This window comes from Macaca mulatta, chromosome 12 (genome assembly GCF_049350105.2).
Source record: "Macaca mulatta isolate MMU2019108-1 chromosome 12, T2T-MMU8v2.0, whole genome shotgun sequence".
Lineage (NCBI taxonomy): Eukaryota > Metazoa > Chordata > Mammalia > Primates > Cercopithecidae > Macaca > Macaca mulatta.
The window spans coordinates 53,161,745-53,183,329 of NC_133417.1; the positions used below are offsets into that span (position 1 = coordinate 53,161,745).

A 21,585-nucleotide genomic window follows, 5' to 3' on the forward strand; every position below is an offset into this window, starting at 1 on the left:
TTCCCAGCACCATTTATTAAATAGGGAATCCTTTCCCCATTTCTTGTTTTTCTCAGGTTTGTCAAAGATCAGATGACTGTAGATGTGTGGTATTATTTCTGCGGGCTCTGTTCTGTTCCATTGGTCTATATCTCTATTTCGGTACCAGCACCATGCTGTTTTGGTTACTGTAACCTTGTAGTATAGTTTGAAGTCAGGTAGCATGATGCCTCCAGCTTTGTTCTTTTGGCTTAGGATTGTCTTGGCAATGCAGGGTCTTTTTTGGTTCCATATGAAGTTTAAAGCAGTTTTTTCCAATTCTGTGAAGAAAGTCATTGGTAGCTTAATGGGTATGGTATTGAATCTGTAAGTTACCTTGGGCAGTATGGCCCTTTTCACAGTATTGATTTTTCCTATCCATGAGCATGGTATGTTCTTCCATTTGTTTGTGCCCTCTTTTATTTCACTGAGCAGTGGTTTGTAGTTCTCCTTGAAGAGGTCCTTCACATCCCTTGTAGTTGGATTCCTAGGTATTTTATTCTCTTTGAAGCTATTGTGAATGGGAGTTCATTCATGATTTGGCTCTCTGTTTGTCTGTTATTGGTGCATAAGAATATTTGTGATTTTTGCACATTGATTTTGTATCCTGAGATTTTGCTGCAGTTGCTTATCAGCTTAAGGAGATTTTGGACTCAGACAATGAGTTTTTCTAAATATACAATCATGTTGGTACAAGGAGGAGCTGGTACCATTCCTTCTGAAACTATTCCAATCAATAGAAAAAGAGGGAATCCTCCCTAACTCATTTTACGAGGCCAACATCATCCTGATACCAAAGCCTGGCAGAGACACAACAAAAAAAGAGAATTTTAGACCAATATCCCTGATGAACATCGATGCAAAAATCCTCAATAAAATACTGGCAAACCGAATCCAGCAGCACGTCAAACAGCTTATCCACCTTGCTCAAGTGGGCTTCATCCCTGGAATGCAAGGCTGGTTCAACATACGCAAATCAATAAACATAATCCAGCGTATAAACAGAACCAAAGACAAAAACCACATGATTATCTCAATAGATGTAGAAAAGGCCTTTGAAAAAATTCAGCAGCCCTTCATGCTAAAAACTCTCAATAAATTAGGTATTGATGGGACGTATGTCAAAATAATAAGAGCTATTTATGACAAACCCACAGCCAATATTATACTGAATGGGCAAAAACTGGAAGCATTCCCTTTGAAAACTGGCACAAGACAGGGATGCCCTCTCTCACCACTCCTATTCAACATAGTGTTGGAAGTACTGGCTAGGGCAATCGGGCAAGAGAAAGAAAAAAAGAGTATTCAATTAGGAAAAGAAGAAGTCAAATTGTCCCTGTTTGCTTTAGACCTTTTTAAAAATCATGATACCCTGTTAAGTACTTATTGGTTTCTTTTGGCTGCATCCAAAAGGGGGCAGTACAACTTTGGTGTTTAATTTGTGAAAGTGTTTTTTTTCTTGTTTGCTCCTACAAGTTCTAGTGATGGCTTATTCATCAAATCATAGAATTGGAAGAGACCTTCAAGGCTACCATGATGCAGAAGGAATTTAAATATGCCCTCTGGTTGAATTCCTTCTTCAATAGCCCTGTCTCTTATCCAGTAATTCCATCCATATTTTTAGGATAAACCTGAACAGTGAAATCAGCAGTAGTTGTCACTGTTGCATTTCTTCCCTTCCCTTCTTTTTTCTCCTCTATAGAACTTTCTAGCACTGAAAAATAATTTCTGGCAAACTAGAAATGTAGACAATTCCTGTTGGTGGTCATAATGAGAAAAAGAGGAATATGATATTTGAGAAAAGTAAACGAAGATGATGTCAGTGGTAGTGATTTTTTAAGGAAGTCATGAAAATGATAAAGTGGGAAAGTAAACCTGGGATTTCAAACTGCACTCCATTGGTACCAGTGAGGAGGTATATACTGTTAGAAATGTGTACTAGCTGGGCATGGTGGCACACATCTGGAGTCCAAGCTACTTGGGAGGCCTAGGTGGAAGGATCATTTGAGCCTAAGAGGCCAAGGCTGTGGTGAGCCACGATTGCACTATTACAGTCCAGCCTGGGTGCCAGAGCAAAACCCTGTCTCAAATTAAAAAATAAGAAATGTGTCAGAGAGACCACTGAGTAAGGACTCAGAGCAGCAAGAAACAAAACCTGAGAAGATATGAAGAGAAGTTAGTATAAATATACTAGTCATAAATTTCTAAAGGTGCCAATATTTGGATGGAAGCAGACAGTAAGGTTGTGTGTATATATATATATATATTCCAAAAGTAAAGTAGCTTCATAAGCATTTCTATAACACTTCCCAGAGGACGTTCTTGAAAGGTACTAGCAAGAATGGAAAAATAAATGGAAATTATCCCTAAAGTTAAAATATGTGAATTGTCATTGATCATATCTTTAGTTTACTATCCTTTTAAAAATTTTGTTTTAGTGACTGTATGCCTATTGACATAGACTTTCATGTTCACATGATCTTAATCACCTAATTCTGTTTTTCTTCACAATATATTAGTTTTCTCAACCTTGAGTTCTTGATCCAGAGAGATTTTCAAGAAACCTTATTTTTGAAGTCAGGGAGAAACTATATAGAATTAGAGGAATGAATGAGCTTCCAGCTTATTCACTGAGTTCCAGCCTTATTAAATCATTAATGTCAACAAGCCCAATATATTGATAAGGTACATGTTCTTGGAACTATATTTGATAAAACATTGTACTTCTTTCTCTCAGAAAAAGCTCTCAAGATGTTTGCATACAAGTTACACAAAAATCACTCACTGGTCTTCCCCAAGTAATGGATATAACAAAGGTGGGCTCTCAGAACCAAACTGCTTATTTATTCCAGCTGAAGAGATCCCCTGTGTGGATCTGATAGACATTCTTAGGAAATGCTTGTGAGGAAAAAAGGAGTGTTTCTTTTTAAATCTCTAATGAAAATATTTCATTTAATGTTAATACTCTGAATAGCCTGGTTATTATGAACTTTCACAGATATATTTCATTTCTTTGTACTTTTTTTCAGTGAGCTCACATTCCACTGAAGCCATATTGTCTGGGCAAGTTGCAAGAGGGGTAAACACAAATTTTAATTTGGTGAACAGGATTTAGAATTACCTTTTGTTCTTTGTTTCTGAAAGTGACCTGCTCATACCCAATAAGGGATTCTTCTTCTCTTTGCAACAAAAGGATAATAGTTGCATTAAAATCATTTTAAAGTAATTTAAGGCCCACTAAGAGAGTAATCTGGAATAAACCTACTAATAGTCTGAATTAGTACTATGTAGTGGCTGAAATATGCTTAGGCTAAAATCATTCTCTGTGATAAATACAGTAAAAACAATCGATAAAACAAATATTCTGTGGATTGCATGATTAGAGCTATGGTTATACTGAAGAAATTTGGAATATTTTAAAAAGCAAATATAAGCTAAAAAGATTTTTAATTCTTTGAATATTTGATTCCTGTTGAAATGAAAGATTCTTTGCAGTTTTATTTTATTTTATAACTTCTTGCTATGATCGGTTTCCATTCAACCATGTATGATATTTGTGAATTAGAATTTTTTTTAAAAGTCACCTATCAGATCAGAATGACTGGGATCTTGAAGGCTATGAGAAAGTTGCATAATACTAATACTATGAAAACAATCACTTACAAAAGTTTATGATTTGATATAATCCAATAGCTCAGAGAAGTAGAAAGCATATTTTCTTTCTATATGAATTGCCATGTTTTAAAACTAGAATGAAATTTTATTGGAATGAAATGAAAGAGAAGACATTACAACTGATTCTACAGAAGGAGAATGGATCGTAAGAGACGACTATGAACAATTCTACACCAACCAATTAGTTAATCTACAAGTGGATAAATGCCTAGACATACGCAGCCTATGAAGACTGAATATGAAGAAACAGAAAATCTAAACATACCAATGACAAGTAAGGAGATGGAATTAGTAATCAAAATCTCTCATCAAAGAAAAGCCCAGGACCTGATGGCTTATAGCTAAATTCTATCAAACGTTTAAAGTAGAACTAATACCAGTCCTTCTCAAAATCTTCCAAAAAATCAAAGAGGAGATAATACTTTCAGACTCTTTTTATGAGGCTAGTATTACTCTGATACCAAAGCCAGACAAGGACATTACAAAAAAAGAAAATTACAGGCCAGTATCCTTATGTGTATATTATGCAAATATCCTCAACAAAATACTAGCAAACCAAATCAACAACGCATTAAAAATATCATCCACGGCCAGGCGCAGTGGCTCAAGCCTGTAATCCCAGCACTTTGGGCGGCCGAGACGGGCGGATCACGAGGTCAGGAGATCGAGACCATCCTGGCTAACCCGGTGAAACCCCGTCTCTACTAAAAAATACAAAAAAACTAGCGGGGCGAGGTGGCGGGCGCCTGTAGTCCCAGCTACTTGGGAGGCTGAGGCAGGAGAATGGCGTGAACCCGGGAGGCGGAGCTTGCAGTGAGCTGAGATCTGGCCACTGCACTCCAGCCTGGGCGACAGAGCAAGACTCCATCTCAAAAAAAAAAAAAAAATCATCCAGTATGATCCAGTGTTATTTAACCCTGGGATGCAAGAATAGTTCAAAATACACAAATCAATAAATGTGATACCTCATCTTAACAGAGTGAAGGGGACATATCATCTCATATGGATGAAAAAAAAAATACTTGACAAAATTCAACATCCTTTCATGATAAAAAACTGTCACCAAATTAGGTATAGAAGGAATGTACCTCAACACAATAAAGACTATGTATGACATTCAGCTAACATCATACTGAATGGGAAAAGCTGAAAGCTTTCCCTCTAAGAACCAGAAAAGGACAAACATACCCACTGTTACCTGTCCTTCTCATTATAGTACTGGAAGTCCTGGCCAGCACAATTAGTCAAGAGAAAGAAATATAAAGCATCCAGATGGGTAAAGAAGAAGTGAAACTGTCGCTGTTTGCTGATAACATGATCTTATGTATAAAAAACCCTACAGATTCTACCAAAAAACTATTAGGATAAACAAGTACAGTAAAGTTGCAGGATACAAAAAATCAACATACAGAAATCAGTAGCGTTTCTATTCACTAAGTGAACTCCCCAAGAATCAAGAAAATAATCCCATTTACAATAGCTACAAAATATTTAAGAATAAATTTGCCTGGGCACTGTGACTCACACCTATAATCTGAGCACTTTGGGAGGCTGAGGTGGGAGGATCGCTTGACACCAGGAGTTTATGACCAGCCTGGACAGCATAGCAAGACCCCATCTCTATAAAGAATTTTGAAAGTTAGCCAGGTGCAGTGGCATGTTCCTGTAAATCGCAGCTACTCAGGAGGCTGAGGTGTGAGTGATGTCTGTGATGGCCTGTCTGGAACTGCCCTTGCAAAGAATACAGCTGCAGTGGGGGAGGTGCAGCCAAAGCTGGGTGCTCTGAGGAGCCTACAGGAACCAGGAACAGCAGTGCCCCGCCCTCCTGGGTGTACCTGCAGCCACCCAGCAGTCGCTGCAGACCCTGGCATCCCTGTGCTCTCAGGGGCCTGGGAAGCCCACCCTGCCCCTGGAAGCTCCAAAACACCTGCTCCTGCTGCCTGGCCTCTCCTTGCTCCGGGTGCCTGCTCCCATTTCAGAACAAGGTTGAAGGCGAGCCGAGGCACTGTTGTGATCCAGTCAAGTGTGCACATGCTGGGGGCTGTGCAGACGTGCCAACTCCCCCTGCCACCTCAGCCCCCTCTGAAACTTTGGGAGGGAGGCCTGGGGTTGGGGAAGGCAGAGGGTGGCTGGGGCAGGCCTGTAAGCACCCCTCCACAGGAATAGCCTGGGTGCCCTGGTTGACAGGATTGATGGCAGCAGGAGGCAGACAGGCTCCTGGGTAGAAAGGGGCAGGTCCCTGGTGAAGCCCCACCTTCAGACTAGGGACAGCCTGAAGCATGGGGGCTAGGCTGTCAGTTCCAGATGGAGCCCGCCAGCCAGAGTGAGAACTCATGGTGCTTTTTCCAGACCCGCCATGGCTGCCCATGGACCTGTCACCATGTACTTCCTCCCTTCTGAAGCCCATAAAAACTCTGAACTCAGTCAGACTCATACAGACCGTTGTGACTACCAGCTGCGAGAAGGACCTACCCATTTCAGGTTTCCTTGGCTCTTCAAATTACCAGCCTGCAGAAAGCAGCCACCCACCATGGGTCTCCTCTCCACTAAGAGCTGGATACTCATTCGGACGACCTGCCTGCAGAAAAGAGCTACCCACTTCAGATCTCCTGAGAGCCGCTCTGTTGCTCAGTGAAGCTCCTCTCTGCCTTGCTCACCCTCCAGTTGTCGGCATACCTCATTCTTGCTGGATGTTGGGACAAGAACTTGGGACCCGCCGAATGGCACGACTGAAAGAGCAGTAACAAACAGGGCTAAAACACGCGCCCCACTCACCACAATGCGGGCGACGAGAAAGAGAGACGAGCTGTGGCCCTTCTGGGAGCCCAGACCAGGGCCAGTGCTGTGACACCCTCTTTGGGGCTCTGTGTATCCTAGCGTCTCCATGCTTCCAGGCGCCACTGTGTTCCCAGGTGTCTGCGGTGGAAACTGCTTGCGGTATGCCTGGTTCAGCCATAGCCTTGCACGGAGCAGGCACCTGTGTCACTGCCTGGGGCAGCCCACCCTGCTGCAGCCAGCATGCCTGGCTCTACGCAGCAGTCGGCCCCCACACTTGCTCATACACCCGTTGCCACTCCGTGCCAGGCTCACCCTTGGCAAGTGTGGGATCTGGGCCGGTATCATGAGCTGACCTCAATCTGCATGTGCAAGTGGGCAGAATGAGCCCAGTGGGCCTGAGCAAACTTCAGGAAAAGGTGCCACTAGCCACAGAGGTTTCTGGCTGGCAAAGTGACATCCCGAGGATCCCATGATAGGAGGTTTGCTTGTGCCCAGCAGTAAAGAGGCTACAGTGAGCTATGATCCTACTCCTGCACTCCAGCTTAGGTGACAAAGCAAGACTCTGTCTCATAAATAAATAAATAAATCTAACTACACAGGTACACTGAAAACTAAAACATTGATGAAAGACATTGAAGAAGACATAAATAAATGGAAAGATATCCTATGTTTATGCATTGAAGAAACTAATATTCTTAAAATGCTCCTATTACCCAAAATTATCTACAGATTCAATGCAAGCCATATCAAAATTCCAACATCATTTTTCATAGAAATAGATTAAGAAATCCTAAAGTTTATATGGAGCCACAACAAAAACTTGCATAGCCAAAGCAATCATGAGCAAAAGAATCAAAGCTGGAGGCATCACACTGCCTGAATTCAAATTGTACTACAAACCTATAGTAATTAAAAATACTGTAGTACTGGAAAAAAAATTAAAATTAAAATGAACACATCCCCAATGGACTGGAATAGAGAGCTTAGAAATGAGTCCAAGCATGTATGATCAATTGATTTATGACAAAGATGTCAACAATAAGCAATGGCAAAGGATAGTCTCTTGAATAAATGATGTTGGGGAAAGCTGGATATTCACATATAGAAGAACGAAATTGGACCCTTATCTCACTCCATATGCAAATGTCAACTCAAAATGCATTGAAGACTTAAGTGTTAAGACCAGAAACTGTAAAACTACTAGAAGAAAACTTAGGGGGGAAACTGCAAAATTGGTGTGGGTATTGATTTTTTGGACTTAGACCCCAAAACTGCAGGCAACAAAAACAAAAATAGATAAAGGGATTATATCAAATGAAAAAGCTTCTGTACAGCAAAGGAAACAATGTGCAGAGACAGCCTACAGATTGGGAGAAAATATTTTCAAGTCATACATTGGATAAGGGGTTAATGTCCAAAATATATAATAAGCTCAAACACCTGAATAGCAAGAAAATTTAAAAATATAATAATAATTTAAAAAAACATTAAAAATGAGAAAAGGACCTGAATATACATTTCTCAAAAAAAGACATACAAAAGTCCAACTGATATATGAAAAACTTCTCAACATTGCTAATCATTCAGGAAATACAAATTAAATCTGCAATGATATATAATTTCACACCTCTCAGAATGACCATTACCAAAAAAAAAAAAAAAATACAAAAGATAACAAATGTTGACAATGACGTAAAGAAAAGGAAACCTTTGTACACTGTTGGTGGAAAGGTACACGTGTGGAAAACTATGTGACGCTTCCTCGAAAAACTAAAAATAGGATTATCTTATGATTCAGCAATCCCATTTGTGAATATTCACCCAAAACATTTTAAATTAGTTTGTTTTAAGAGATGTCTGCACTTCCATGTTCTCTGCAGAACTGTTCACAATAGCCAAGTTACAGAATCAAACTAAGATGATGAATGGATAAAGAAAAAGTAGAGTATGGTAAAATTCAAAATTGCTAAGAGAGTAAATTTCAAATATTCTCACCACAAAGAATATTAAATATTTGAGGGGCACATGTTTACTGGCTTCATTTAGGTTTTTTGCATCGTAATCATAAATCATAACTTCACTTTGTATTTTATAAATATATATAGCTATTGTGAAAATACAATAAAACATTGAGATTGCAGTCATAGTTTAAGAAGGTATAATTTTTATAAGAGAATTGAAAATGTTTTAAAACCGCAAATTTATATCTCAGTATTGAACCATACTTAATGATCTTAATGTGATTAGGCACATAGAATATTACATGTAGAAGCAAGACCAAGGTTTTAAGAAAACTCTTCGTATCATAGAGACCTTATTATTTAGATTGCACAGGAATAATAGAATGTATGTAGAGCTAAGTGGAGCTTAGTAATCGTCTTTTTTGTGAGGAAGAAGAAAAGTTGGAAGTGGAGCACCATGGCATTCTGTTTGCAGATGGAAAACCTGACAAAAGATATCTTCATATTAATTTCTGAGGCTTCCAGAGTTATTGGAGATTTTAGGTTACTGGATGGGGCCTTCAGGAAATACCATAGTTAATTTGTAGACTGCTGGAGTTTGAAATGCAGTTCTTCCGGTTATTAGCTATGGAACCTTGGATAAGTTACGTGATCTATGTTCCTCACTTTCTTTATCTGTAGAATATAGATGATAATAGCACTTCTTTATTTTCTAGTTTTTAAGAACATAAGCACTTCTTAAGATTGTTGTGAGAATTAACTATACTACTTATAATTTAGAACTCAGTGAATGTTGGCTATTATTTACTATATTTAAAAGCAAGAAATAAGTTTTAGTAATTTATATGACAAATGTTAGTGATACTTAACAATGCCTATTATCTGGAAACTTGTATTTTTAATAATTAGAGATTAATATGATTGAATTATTTTGTGATATAGACTATTTGTGATTTACAGAGCTATTGGTTCTTATTAAAATATGTTGGAAAAGATAAACTGCAATGATAAACTGTCGATTGATTTGTAGAAATCTGAATTTGTAGAAAATCTGAAATCTTTAGCATTACATGCATGTAAAAAGAATACTTTATTAAGAGTACTTCAAACTAGGTAAGGAAGATAAGAGCTAAAGTATAGTTTTCTTTTTGGTTTAGTAGTTTTTAAGGTCTCCATCCTTGTTATGTATAACAAAGACTCAGATAATTACCTCTGTTTATTAGAGTTTTTTTCAGAAAAAAAAATCTTAAATGGTATATGTCTATGAATGTATTTTTATTGCAAAGTATTTGGGGACCTGTTTATAAGAATTTTCTTTCTTTTATTTTTTTTTTTGAGACAGAGTCTTGCTGTGTTGCCCAGGCTAGATTGTAGTGGCATGATCTCGGCTCACTGCATCCTCTGCCTCCTGGGTTCAAGAGATCGATTCTCCCATCTCAGCCTCCTGAGTAGCTGGGATTGTAGGCGCACACACCACACTCAGCTAATTTTTGTATTGTTAGTAGAGACAGGGTTTCACCATGTTGACCAGGCTGTTCTCAAACTCCTGACCTCAGGTGATCTACCTGCCTCGGCCTCCCAAAGTGCTGGGATTACAGGCGTGAGCCACTATGCCCAGCAACAATTTTCAAAACTAAAACATTAACAGCCTATTTCATGTTATTTTTAGTAGCTGTGTGTGTGTGTGTGTGTGTGTGAGAGAGAGAGAGAGAGAGAGAGAGAGACCATTCAAGACTTTCTTTATAAAATTTTTGACTTTGTATTTAAACAGAAAATGAAGCTAGAAGTGCTTCTCCCCAGCCCACCACCCCCACTAACTTAAGGAAGAAAAAAAAAAAATTAATTCTGAGCCATGAAGGGAATGTTTCCAGTTATATGTGAGGTTTTCAGTAAAATTTTCATTACGGAATATAACATTTCTCTCTTTTTTTGCCACACTATTTTATTGATTGTCTACCTCCACAGTTTACCTAAGAGGATAGCAAAGCTTACAAAAGATATAATCCATAAACATTATTTTAATATGTCTACATTGATTTATTGCTGAAGTCCTATTTACTATATGTTCAAAGTTCCTAAGCCAGTGGATCTCGGGATTATCTTTAATGATTAGAAATATAATCTTAGAAAACTCAAGAAGTATTTACATAAATACTAATAATGAGAGTCTAGTAATAGCATTCATATGTGTGCTTTACATCACAATTCTACATGAACTGTAGATCTACGTTATAATCAAGATGCCTATAAAAAATAGAGAATCTGCCTCAGCCTACTTCTGAACCAGAACTGTGGGCAAGCACCTGGGGTTCTATATTTTAAAGTACTACTTTGGTCCTTAAGTGCATTACAGTTAGAGATTCACTCCAGCTACCAATTACATCATGCTTGCATCCTTGCATCTAAGATGTTACATGGTCATTGAGGTATGTTTGTGTGTATCATGGAAGCTTTCAAATCATTTTGACATTTAGCATTTGTATTAGAAGTAACTCAGTATTTTTCATAGACATCTGTCAATAGTATTTTTGGAAGTTAATGTCTTATTAATATGTAGAAACTAAGCTAAATAGTTGCAGTGAAATTGTTTCTCAACTGGAGAAAAAGATATCCTTCCTTCATGCTTTTTAAAAATACCTGAGCCCTGGCCCTACCTCATACTAATTAAATGATAACATGTAAAGAATATGCTGAGTGTGAATATATTTTATTATTTTTTTTGGTGTCCAGAATAACTTGTTGGTTTTATTTTTCATTTTCAACATAAATATCAACTGCCACTGTGTAATTGAATCACAAACATATTTGAATTCAGGAATTTTTATACTGAAATATTTCTCTGTGAGCAAATCCCATCTCACCAAACAGAAAGCTTTTGTTACTGTTTGTGTGTTCTAAAAGCGAGAAAGCCTTATGTTATATAATTCTCTGTTGGGTATTTTATGTATCTGTATACTTTTTTGTTCCACTCCCCTCTCATTTTTGTATTCCTCAAAATATCTAGGACAGCATTTTTGCATGCTTGTATACATTTAAGAATATAGCATAGTGGTTAAAAACTTGGCTTCTGCAACCAGACTGCTTAGGTTCAAATCTTGGTTCCATAATCTTTAGTGCTATGACCTTTGCGATTCACTCAAACCTCCTGTGCCTTGGATTTCTCATCTGTAAACTGGAAGGTGGATTAACTGTTGTGGATTAAATGAGTCAGCACATGTAGAGCACTTCAAGTAGTAGCTGTTACATATCAGACTCTTAGTAAACATTAGCTAGTATTATTTTTAACAAGTACTTATTAAGCACCTGTTACACTGAAACTGTGCTATGGATGCTGGGGATGCCACGATGAACAAGATAGTCATCTTTACTTTTATTATAGAATTTAAAGTTTCGTGAAATATTCAGGCAAACACACGGGTCATTGTAATACAGTATGATAACTGCTATCATAGGGTAGTGTGCGGTGCCACAATTGCCTAATGGAGGACACCTTACCAGAATAAGGGTATCAGGAAAGTTTTTCTGGTCTAAGCAGTGTCTAAGCTGAGATCTGAAGGATGGTGATATAGCTTGTACCCTCCAAATCTCATGTTGAACTTTGATCCCCAGTGTTGAAAGGGGGGTCCAGTGGGAGGTGTTTGGGTTATGGAGGTGGATCCCTCATGAATGGCTTTGTCATTCTTGTGGGACTGAGTGAGTTCACACTCTTATTCCCGTGAGATCTTGGTGTTAAAAAGAGTCTGCCACCTTCCTCCCACCATTTCTTTATTTTTTTTTTTTAAGATTCCTTCCTTCTTTTTTTTTTTAAAGGATTTTTATTATTTTTTATTTTTTTAATTATACTTTAAGTTCTAGAGTACAGGTGCACAGCGTGGTTTGTTACATATGTATACATGTGCCATGTTGGTGCGCTGCACCCATTAACTCGTCATTTACATTAGATATATCTCCTAATGCTATCCCTCCCGCTGCCCCCACCCCACAAAAGGCCCCGGTGTGTGATGTTCCCCACCCTGTGTCCAAGTGTTCTCATTGTTCAGTTCCCACTTATGAGTGAGAACATGCAGTGTTTGGTTTTTTGTCCTTGCGATACTTTGCTGAGAATGATGGTTTCCAGCTTCATCCATGTCCCTACAAAGGACATGACCTCATCCTTTTTATGGCTGCATAGTATTCCATTATATATACCACATTTTCTTAAATCCAGTCTATGATTGATAGACATTTGGGTTGGTTCCAAGTCTTTGCTGTTGTGAATAGTGCCGCAATAAACGTACGTGTGCATGTGTCTTTATAGCAGCATGATTTGTTTTTTTTGTTTTTGTTTTTGTTTTTTTGAGACGGAGTCTCTCTCTGTCGCCCAGGCTGGAGTGCAGTGGCGCGATCTCGGCTCACTGCAAGCTCCACCTCCTGGGTTCACACCATTCTCCTGCCTCAGCCTCCTGAGTAGCTGGGACTACAGGCGCCTGCCACCACGCCCGGCTAATTTTTGTATTTTTAGTAGAGACGGGGTTTCACCGTGTTAGCCAGGATGGTCTTAATCTCCTGACCTCGTGATCCGCCCGCCTCTGTCTCCCAAAGTGCTGGGATTACAGGCGTGAGCCACCACGCCCGGCAAGCAGCATGATTTATAATCCTTTGGGTATATGCCCAGTAATGGGATGGCTGGGTCAAATGGTATTTCTAGTTCTAGATCCTTGAGGAATGGCCATACTGTACAGTCCCACCAACAGTGTAAAAGCATTTCTATTTCTCCACATCCTCTCCAGCACCTGTTGTTTCCTGACTTTTTAATGATTGCCATTCTAACTGGTGTGAGATGGTATCTCATTGTGGTTTTGATTTGCATTTCTCTGGTGGCCAGTGATGATGAGCATTTTTTCATGTGTCTGCAGATATTTTAAAAGCGTTTCAAGTGTTTGAATTTATAGCTGCAACTGAAAAACTGACATCTGCTCTAATGACCAAAAGGAGCAATGATATTTCTAATCCAAAAATAATTTATGTTTGGCTTGAGAATCTCCAGTACTCAAAACCACTTACTTGGGAGGATAAGATAGGAGGATCTGTTGAGCTCAGGAGCCTAAGACCAGCCTGAGCAACATAGGGAGACCTTGTCTCAAAACAAAACAAAAACAAAAACTACATACTAAAAGTATGGCACTGTAGCATCCAAATCCTGTTTCCCTAACTGCATTGTCAAGGAATTCACAATCAAGTTCTTTAGGCAAAAAACACTCTCTGGATAATCACGTTTGTCTGTTAGAGGGAATTTTATTTAAAGGGCTTTTTTTTAACGCTAAGTTTAGCAGGTTGGTGTAAAGTACGATTGGGGAGGTTTAAGTAACAAGAGAAATAGAATTTTGAATTTTGCATGAGGACAGAATACTGAACTAATTGATTTCTATGATTTTGGCTTTTATAAGCAACTCAAGTGCAATTAAGAATATTTTTGTAATAACTTTGTGCAGGGAAACTGTTTTCTAGAATGGGGCTCTGTTCATGTAGGACATCAGAATTTATGTATTTTAAATTATATAAAAATTTTGCATAGAAACTAGGTAGCCAGATCAAATTAGTATTATAGAAAGTACTCAACCCTGTGACATGGATCATAACATGTGTTCCACAAAATATTCTCATTCTTCTAAAGGGTAAATCCTAATGTTATTGCTGTTTGTATACATAAAATATGTCCTATAATACCCACATCCCTTTGCCCAGGCTTATTATAGAAAGTCATGGAGAATAACTTCAGTTTTTTTATATTTAAAATAAGTGAAGCAATATCTATAATCTCAAACTCATTATATTTTCTTATGCTTCTCTTTTAGATGTACATTGAAGATGTCAGTTTCTACATGTGGGAAGTAGACATTGAAGGCTTTATGGTTTACAGACAAGATCTTTAGGAGTTAAGCACTAAAGGTAAATAGTAACTATAGCCCCATGTATAATTTCATGTAAATGGTTAGGGTTGTCACATTATAATTTGACTTGTTAAACTTGTTTACTTCTTATCACTGCCCCTAAGTTACCTCACAACTGCATTCATTCATAGTCAGACACAAATTTTTATTCTGTAATATCATCTTGACAGAAAGTATCAGATTTCATTTGTAATAAGCTGTTGATTAAAAAATGATAAATTGTAATGCACAAGTGCAAACCAGCTAAGAATAAAGAATAAAAAAAGTCACTTCTGGCCAGGTATGGTGGCTCACGCCTGTGATCCCAGCACTTTGGGAGGCCGAGGCAGTTGGATCATGAGGTCAGGAGATCAAGACCATCCTGGCTAACACGGTGAAACCCCGTCTCTACTAAAAATACAAAAAAATTAGCCGGGCATGGCAGCGTGTGCCTGTAGTTCCAGCTACGTGGGAGGCTGAGGCAAGAGAATGGCTTGAAACTGGGAAGCGGAGCTTGTGGTGAACTGAGATCGCGCCACTGCACTGTAGCCTGGGCGACAGAGCAAGACTGCATCTCAAAAAATAAAAACTAAAAAAGTAACTGCTATCAGACCTGTGAATACAACTCAGTGAATTTAATGTGAAAAAATAATTAAACAGAAAAACTATCATCCATTGCACTGTTTTCTTTTCATGTATTTATTAGTCAGCCCTTTTAACAAGTTAAGAGCTTGTTCTTTATCCAGTCCAAAACACTCCGTCATAGTTTCATATACTCATAGCATTTTAACCCCTGAATACCAAACCCCTTTTCATTTTGTCATGGCTCCTCAAAAATTTCTCTTTACCTGGCATATTCTTTCACGTAGCACATTCTGTTCATGCCTCCCATGACTGCTTACATATTTACATGACTAAGTAAATTTCTGACCACATTTTGTTAAAATCTCAAGTGAGATACAAGTGGAATAAACCTCCAGAAACAGTATTTTCATGTTGCTTGCCAAATGGGGACAATGGAAGCCTGGAGAGTATGTGACCTGTAAACAGGATGCTCCTATTCAGTTCTAGGATCCTTGCTAAATGGAAATGAGATGCTGTAAAAATCAATTCTCAGTAGTTTTTTTAAAGAACAGAAATAGATTTGAAAAATCCTTATTTTTAAATATCAGCATAAAATATTTTCTTTGAAAAAAAGTCTACTTTTGCTACTACATAAGCCAAGTAAAACAGTTTACAGCCCCTAGTGCAGGAGTGTTTTTTCTTATTCCTATTTTTCTTTATTATTTTAGAGTGCAAGTATTTAGAGTCTATTTTTTCTCCTTACTTTGTGGTTAACTGTTTAATGATTTTTGCCAGTTTTCTATGATGAATATTATTGTCAGAAATGACTTCTCTTGAAAACATAAGTGATATTATTTATTTCTAATTCATTTACGTAGTTATATATGGTGACTTAGTTACTTGAAAGAGCTATTCAATTGTTTTCTGAATTATAATGATTAGATAACTATTTTTATGGTTCCTTTTTCTCCACAGTCTAAATCAGATGCTTCTAGTAAAAAAAAATTATATATATATAATTTTATATATAATACATAAATTTTATTATATATAAATACATCATTATATAGAGATATAATAAATTTATTATATATAATAAATTATGTTATAAATGTATATAATATAAATAAAAGATATATATATCTTTATTTTAAGAGATGTAGTCTCTTTAAGTTGCTCAGACTAGATTTGAGCTCCCGGGCTCAAGCAATCCTCCCACCTCAGCCTCTCAAGCAGCTAGGACTACAGGTGTGCATTAACCATCCCGGGAACTTTCTGTTTTTTGATGTTGTTGTGTGTTTGTTTGTTTGTTTTGAGACAGGGTCTTATTCTGTTGCCCAGACCTCCTAGGCTCAAGCCATCTTCCTACCTCAGCCTCCCAAAGTGATGGGATTACATGCATGTGCCACCTCGCCTGGCATCTTTTTATTTTTTTTAAAAAGACTTTTTACACAAAGAGAAAGCAGAGTTAATCACACTCCTAGGTTCATGGGGCACAGTCATTACTGGTTCATGCAAAACACTTCTTGTTTTATTTATTTATACATTTTCCAGTCTCATTCTCCTGCCCTTGACCCATAGGAAATCATTCTAATATTATGATATTCTAAAATAATATTTATTGTACTGTTCTATTTTGTTTATATTTTCATAATGAGTATTGTTTTGTATGCATAAATTTTAAAATTTTTTATGAGAAATTTCAATAAATAAAAAGGAAAGGGAGAATATTATGAACCGCCATGTGTCTATATGTCAGCTTCAACAGTTATCATCTTATGGTACAATTTGTTTTACCTCTGACCTCACCTTACCCTGACCTATATACATGAAATTTAAATAAGCATAAGTGATATCATGCTGTGTATCTTATTGTGATTCTTACTATTTTATTTCATGTAACCTTAAGTTTTAAACTTTATTTATGTTGCCATGTTTTTACTGCTTCTTACCGCTACAAGGTAATCCATAGTATACGGCGGCCATATTTTCACTACCCATTTTCCTCAGTGTTTGCCATCCAAATTGCTTTCAATTTCCTTTTACCACAAACATCATAATGAACATCCTCATGTTCATCATGTCCTATCATGGAACTTTGCAAGGATGTCTTTAGAATATATACACAGGAGCAGAATTGCTGGGTGACAGAATATATGTTTATGATTAATTTAACCAATCTCTATCAGATGCTCCCCCACATAAATACTTTGGTCTTACAGCCTCCAGCAATAACCTTCTCATCATCCATGCCAACCCTTAATATTATCCAGCTTATTCATGTTTTCAGCCTAATGTGTGTAATTTTATAGATCATTGTTTTAATTTGGGTTTTTTAAAATCACTATTGAGTTTGAGTATCTCATCATATACTTGTTGGCCTTTTGATTTCCCTCTTCTGAACTTGCTTCTACATATTCTCTATACATGTTTTCATTTGGGTCCAGTTGTTTTATAGGAATTTGTTGTATATACTCGATATTAATTTCTATCAGTTTAGATATTATAAAATATCTGCTTCCATTCTTTCAACTTTTAAATGTTATGCATGATGTTCTTTAAATAGACATTCAGATTTTAAATATTCCATTAAAAATATTTTCTTGATGTTTATTGCTGGAGTACATGAGTGCTACTGATTTTTTTAAAAGTTTGTCTTTGTTCTAACTATATTGCTAAACCCTCTTATTCTTAACAGATTGTTCTTTTTTTTGGAAATAGATGATTATAATCATTTGAAATTAATGATGATATTTCCATTCTTCCTCTCTTTATATTTAAACTTCTTTCTTCTTTCCTATATCTTTGGATAGTTCCTCTGGAACTATGTTAAAGAGTAGTAGTGACATTGGCCATCTCATGTCTGATCATAAAGGAGGTGAACCTAAAGTTTCTCAATACTTATAAAATGTTTTTAATATATAACATTTACCAAATTAAGAAAGGTTCTTCTATTTTTAGTTTGCTAAGCAGTCTTATAAAAAGCTATTACACCTTATCAGTGCTTTTTATGATGTGTATGTTAAAATAATCATTTGGTATTCATCCTGTGGTATATTAATGTTATGTATTATGTGTATAGAATTTCTAATATTAAACCATCCATGCATTCATAGTTTGCATCATGAAGTATTACCTGATCGTGATGTATTATTCTTTAATACACTGTTGTGTTTGGTTAGCAAATATCTTATTGAAGATTTTGGAATCTATATTATTAAGTGAAATGCAGTGTAATTTTCTTATTTTCCTTGTTTGGTTTTATAATTAAGATTACACTAGCCTTCTAAAATGAGATGTGCATGTTTGCTCCTTTTAAGAAAGGAATTTGCTGTTTCTTTAATATGTACTAAACTCATATATAAAACTATCTGGTTCTGGGGATTTTTGTGAGGACATATCTTTGACAATTATATACATCTTTAATGCTTTTTGGTCAATTCAGGTTTCCTTCTCAGCTTCTTCCACTCGCCTTCCAGTGGCTTTTGATGGCAGCTGGTATTCTTCTCACCCTCAGGTAGACCCCAGACTGAGTTTCCTTTGAGTCAGGAAATACTGAGCTAATCTCAGTGCCCACATTCAACTGAGCCATGTAATGGTCACCCCACTTTTGTACTGACTGGGAATTGATTGTCCTAACCCTGATCACTGGTCTCTGATCTGCCTGATCTTCAGTTAAACTCCCTCTGCCACATACCTAAATTAATCCTGCACTACAACAGTATCCTGCTTTTGCATAACTAGAAATTTCGGTTAATAATGCCCTGAATTGACTTCCTTATAGCTCTTAAAACTTCTGGTTACATGTGTCAAGATGAATATTTTGATAAAAGAATAAGTAAAGCATCATGTTCAGGAAGGTAAGTGTTGCAGAAGAAATGAGCAACTATATGGTCTGATGTCCTCTACATTTGATATATAGTATGTATCTAATTGTAGTTAACTCCAGGAGATTTTCCCCTTATCTTAGAGTTTGAACCATATAGTGACCATGTATTATCAGAAGAAAAATGAAGGGTATTTCCCCTTACAAAAGGAAAAAGGAGTAAAGATCATACGTAGGAAGTTCATGTACACACTAACAAAAATAAATGAAATAGTCAGTAAACATATTATAATTGTTTATACATTACCGTGTGTTTCACCATTTTCGATGTTTAAGTTTTTCCCACACTTTGAATGTTTCTGAATTTATTTTGAATCTTTTCTTACTAAAAAAAAAAAAATTGGATGTGTATATATATATATCTCTCCTACAAAGAATCTTGTACATTCTGACATCCCTTTGTCTCTTCATCTTCTCCTACCCCATCATTTGCTACTATCTACTTTAAATCCTAAACCATTATGCTCCTATGCTCTCCTTTTCTTAGCTGTTGGCTATTTTAAAAAAACAACAAATTTTGCCAGGATATTTTATCAGCATTACTTCACACATCTTTTAATTATCTTTCATATTTGTTTCTATTTAAGCATTTTATCAGAAACTGTCTTCTGAGGCCTTGTATGCTTGGAAATATATGTCATCATAGCTTCATATTTGAATGACTGCATTGCCATATGTAAAAATCTAGGTTTTAAGATTTTTCCTTCAATACTTTGAAAATCCATGATCTTCCCTAGTCACCATTGTAAAAAAAAAAAAAAAAAAAAAAAAAAAAAAAAAAAAAAAAAAAATTAAAATTAATTTAAAAAATAAAATCCATGATTTTTTTTTGTCCTGTTCAAGTCCATTATTCCTTCAAATACATCCTTGTTTTTATTTTTTATTTATTTATTTATTTATTTTTTAAAGACAGAGTCTGACTCTGTCACCTGGGCTGGAGTGCAGTGGCACAATCTCGACTCAACCTCCTCCTCGTGGACTCAAGTGATTCTCCCACCTCAGCCTCCTGAATAGCTGGGACTGCAGACACACACCACTATGCCCAGCTAATTTTTGTATTTTTTGGTAGAGATGGGGTTTTGCCATGTTAGCCAGGCTGGTCTTGAACTTCTGGCCTCAAGTGGTCCTCCTGCCTTGGCTTCCCATAGTGCTGGGATTATAGGTGTGAGCCACCACACCCAGCCTATTTTTCTTTCTGAGTCTCCTGTTATTCAGATGTTAGCACTGTCAATCCCTTAGCCTTTCTTTTATATTTTCTATATCATTGTTCTTAGGTTTGAAGATTGCCTCAAACTGATCTCCAGATTCATTAATTTACTCCTCATTTAAATTCTATTATTTATCCAGTCTATATACTTCAAGTATTATATTTTTGTACCTAATATTTCTGCTTGCTTCTTTGTTCTCTTGTTCTTATTATATGCTGCTAATATCTTCCCTTATCTCTTTTAGTATGTTTACTAGGATCATTTTAAGTTCTTGGGCTATCATATCTAATATTTCTGCTTCTCTTAGAATCGGTATGCCAATATTTTATTTTTCTTTGAAAACAGTTGTGCTTCTTCAATGTCTTGATATGTTGACCTGTAAGATAATTTTTCTTTGGGGATATTGGCTACTATGACTTCACATGTGGGAAGAGACTAGCACTCAGTCTGTGTCATTTTCAGTGAGCTCAGAGGATGGAAGGTAGGTAGAAAAGCCCCAGGCTACTTGAGAAATCACAGTTAATTTATCAAGTCTACAAAATGACACCTCAGATATCTGCTTCACCATCTCTCCCCTCCTTCCTGATCCCACCAGGGAGAACAGCAGCCAAAGCTATTGGTTGTAATTTACCAGCTTTATGGTTTAGTGGGAAAGGGCAGAGAAATTACTGCCTACGGTTAGTTAGTCTCCACTTGTTTTCCTCAGCTTTTTATAAGTACAGTTTACTTCTGAGGGCATTTAGTCTGTAGTCTGAGTCCCTGTAGATATGGGAACAGTAAGTTTTTTACTCAAGTCATGGAAAAATCAAAAGCAGAACTCCAATAGTTCATTTCCTGTTTTATCCTCCCACATCTTTGAAGGACTGCCTCCTGCCCCAGATCCAAGGCCCAAGCCACCAGCTAGCACACTTACCAGTTCCAAATTATCCTTTTTCACCCCCTTTATTCCCTGGGAGTTTTCGGGGTTTTTTATTTCTTGTTTTTTTTTCTTTATATTTCCTATAGGAGTTGGTCTTTGGAGAGGGAACTAGACATTGTACTATTCCAACATCTTGGTATTATTTTTCTGAAAGAAACTCAAACAAAAGCTATATATATGTGTGCACCCTTTGACCCAGAGACTACATTTCTAGAAATTTCTCCAAAATGTATTATCAAGAACTATTTAATCATGATATTCGAAAACAATTTAAATATCCAAAAGTGTGGGGTGAAATAGATATACATTCATGGAATAAACTATTCTGAGTAATATACTACTCATTTCTGTTTTATAAAAAATTGATGTTCAGGTGTGGTGGCTCATGCCTATAATCCCAACACTTTGGGAGACTAAGGTGAGAGGATCACTTGAGCTAAGGAGCTCAAGACCAGCCTTTGCAACATAAGTAGAGAGGCCTCCTCTCTACTAAAAAATATAAAAAGTAAAAATTAAATATATATATATGTATATATATATAAAAAAGTAAAATATCAGCCAGGCATGGTAGTACATGCCTATAGTTCCAGCTATTCAAGAGGATTGCTTGAGCCTAGGAGACCTTGATCTGTTTCTAATGACTGTCTTTTCTCTTGTTTTAGGTCAC

General features: G+C 36.8%; 1 protein-coding gene across 15 annotated transcripts in view; it reads left to right on the forward strand.

Annotated features, from left to right (window-relative positions):
- The window catches only part of MBD5 (methyl-CpG binding domain protein 5), a 509,020-nt gene that overhangs the window by 164,425 nt on the left and 323,010 nt on the right, over nucleotides 1–21,585 (forward strand). For all 15 annotated transcript variants that reach the window (XR_013401821.1, XM_077956507.1, XM_077956512.1 and 12 more), the window contains 1 exon segment: nucleotides 14,267–14,360. The gene's annotated coding sequence lies outside the window, so the exon portion shown is untranslated.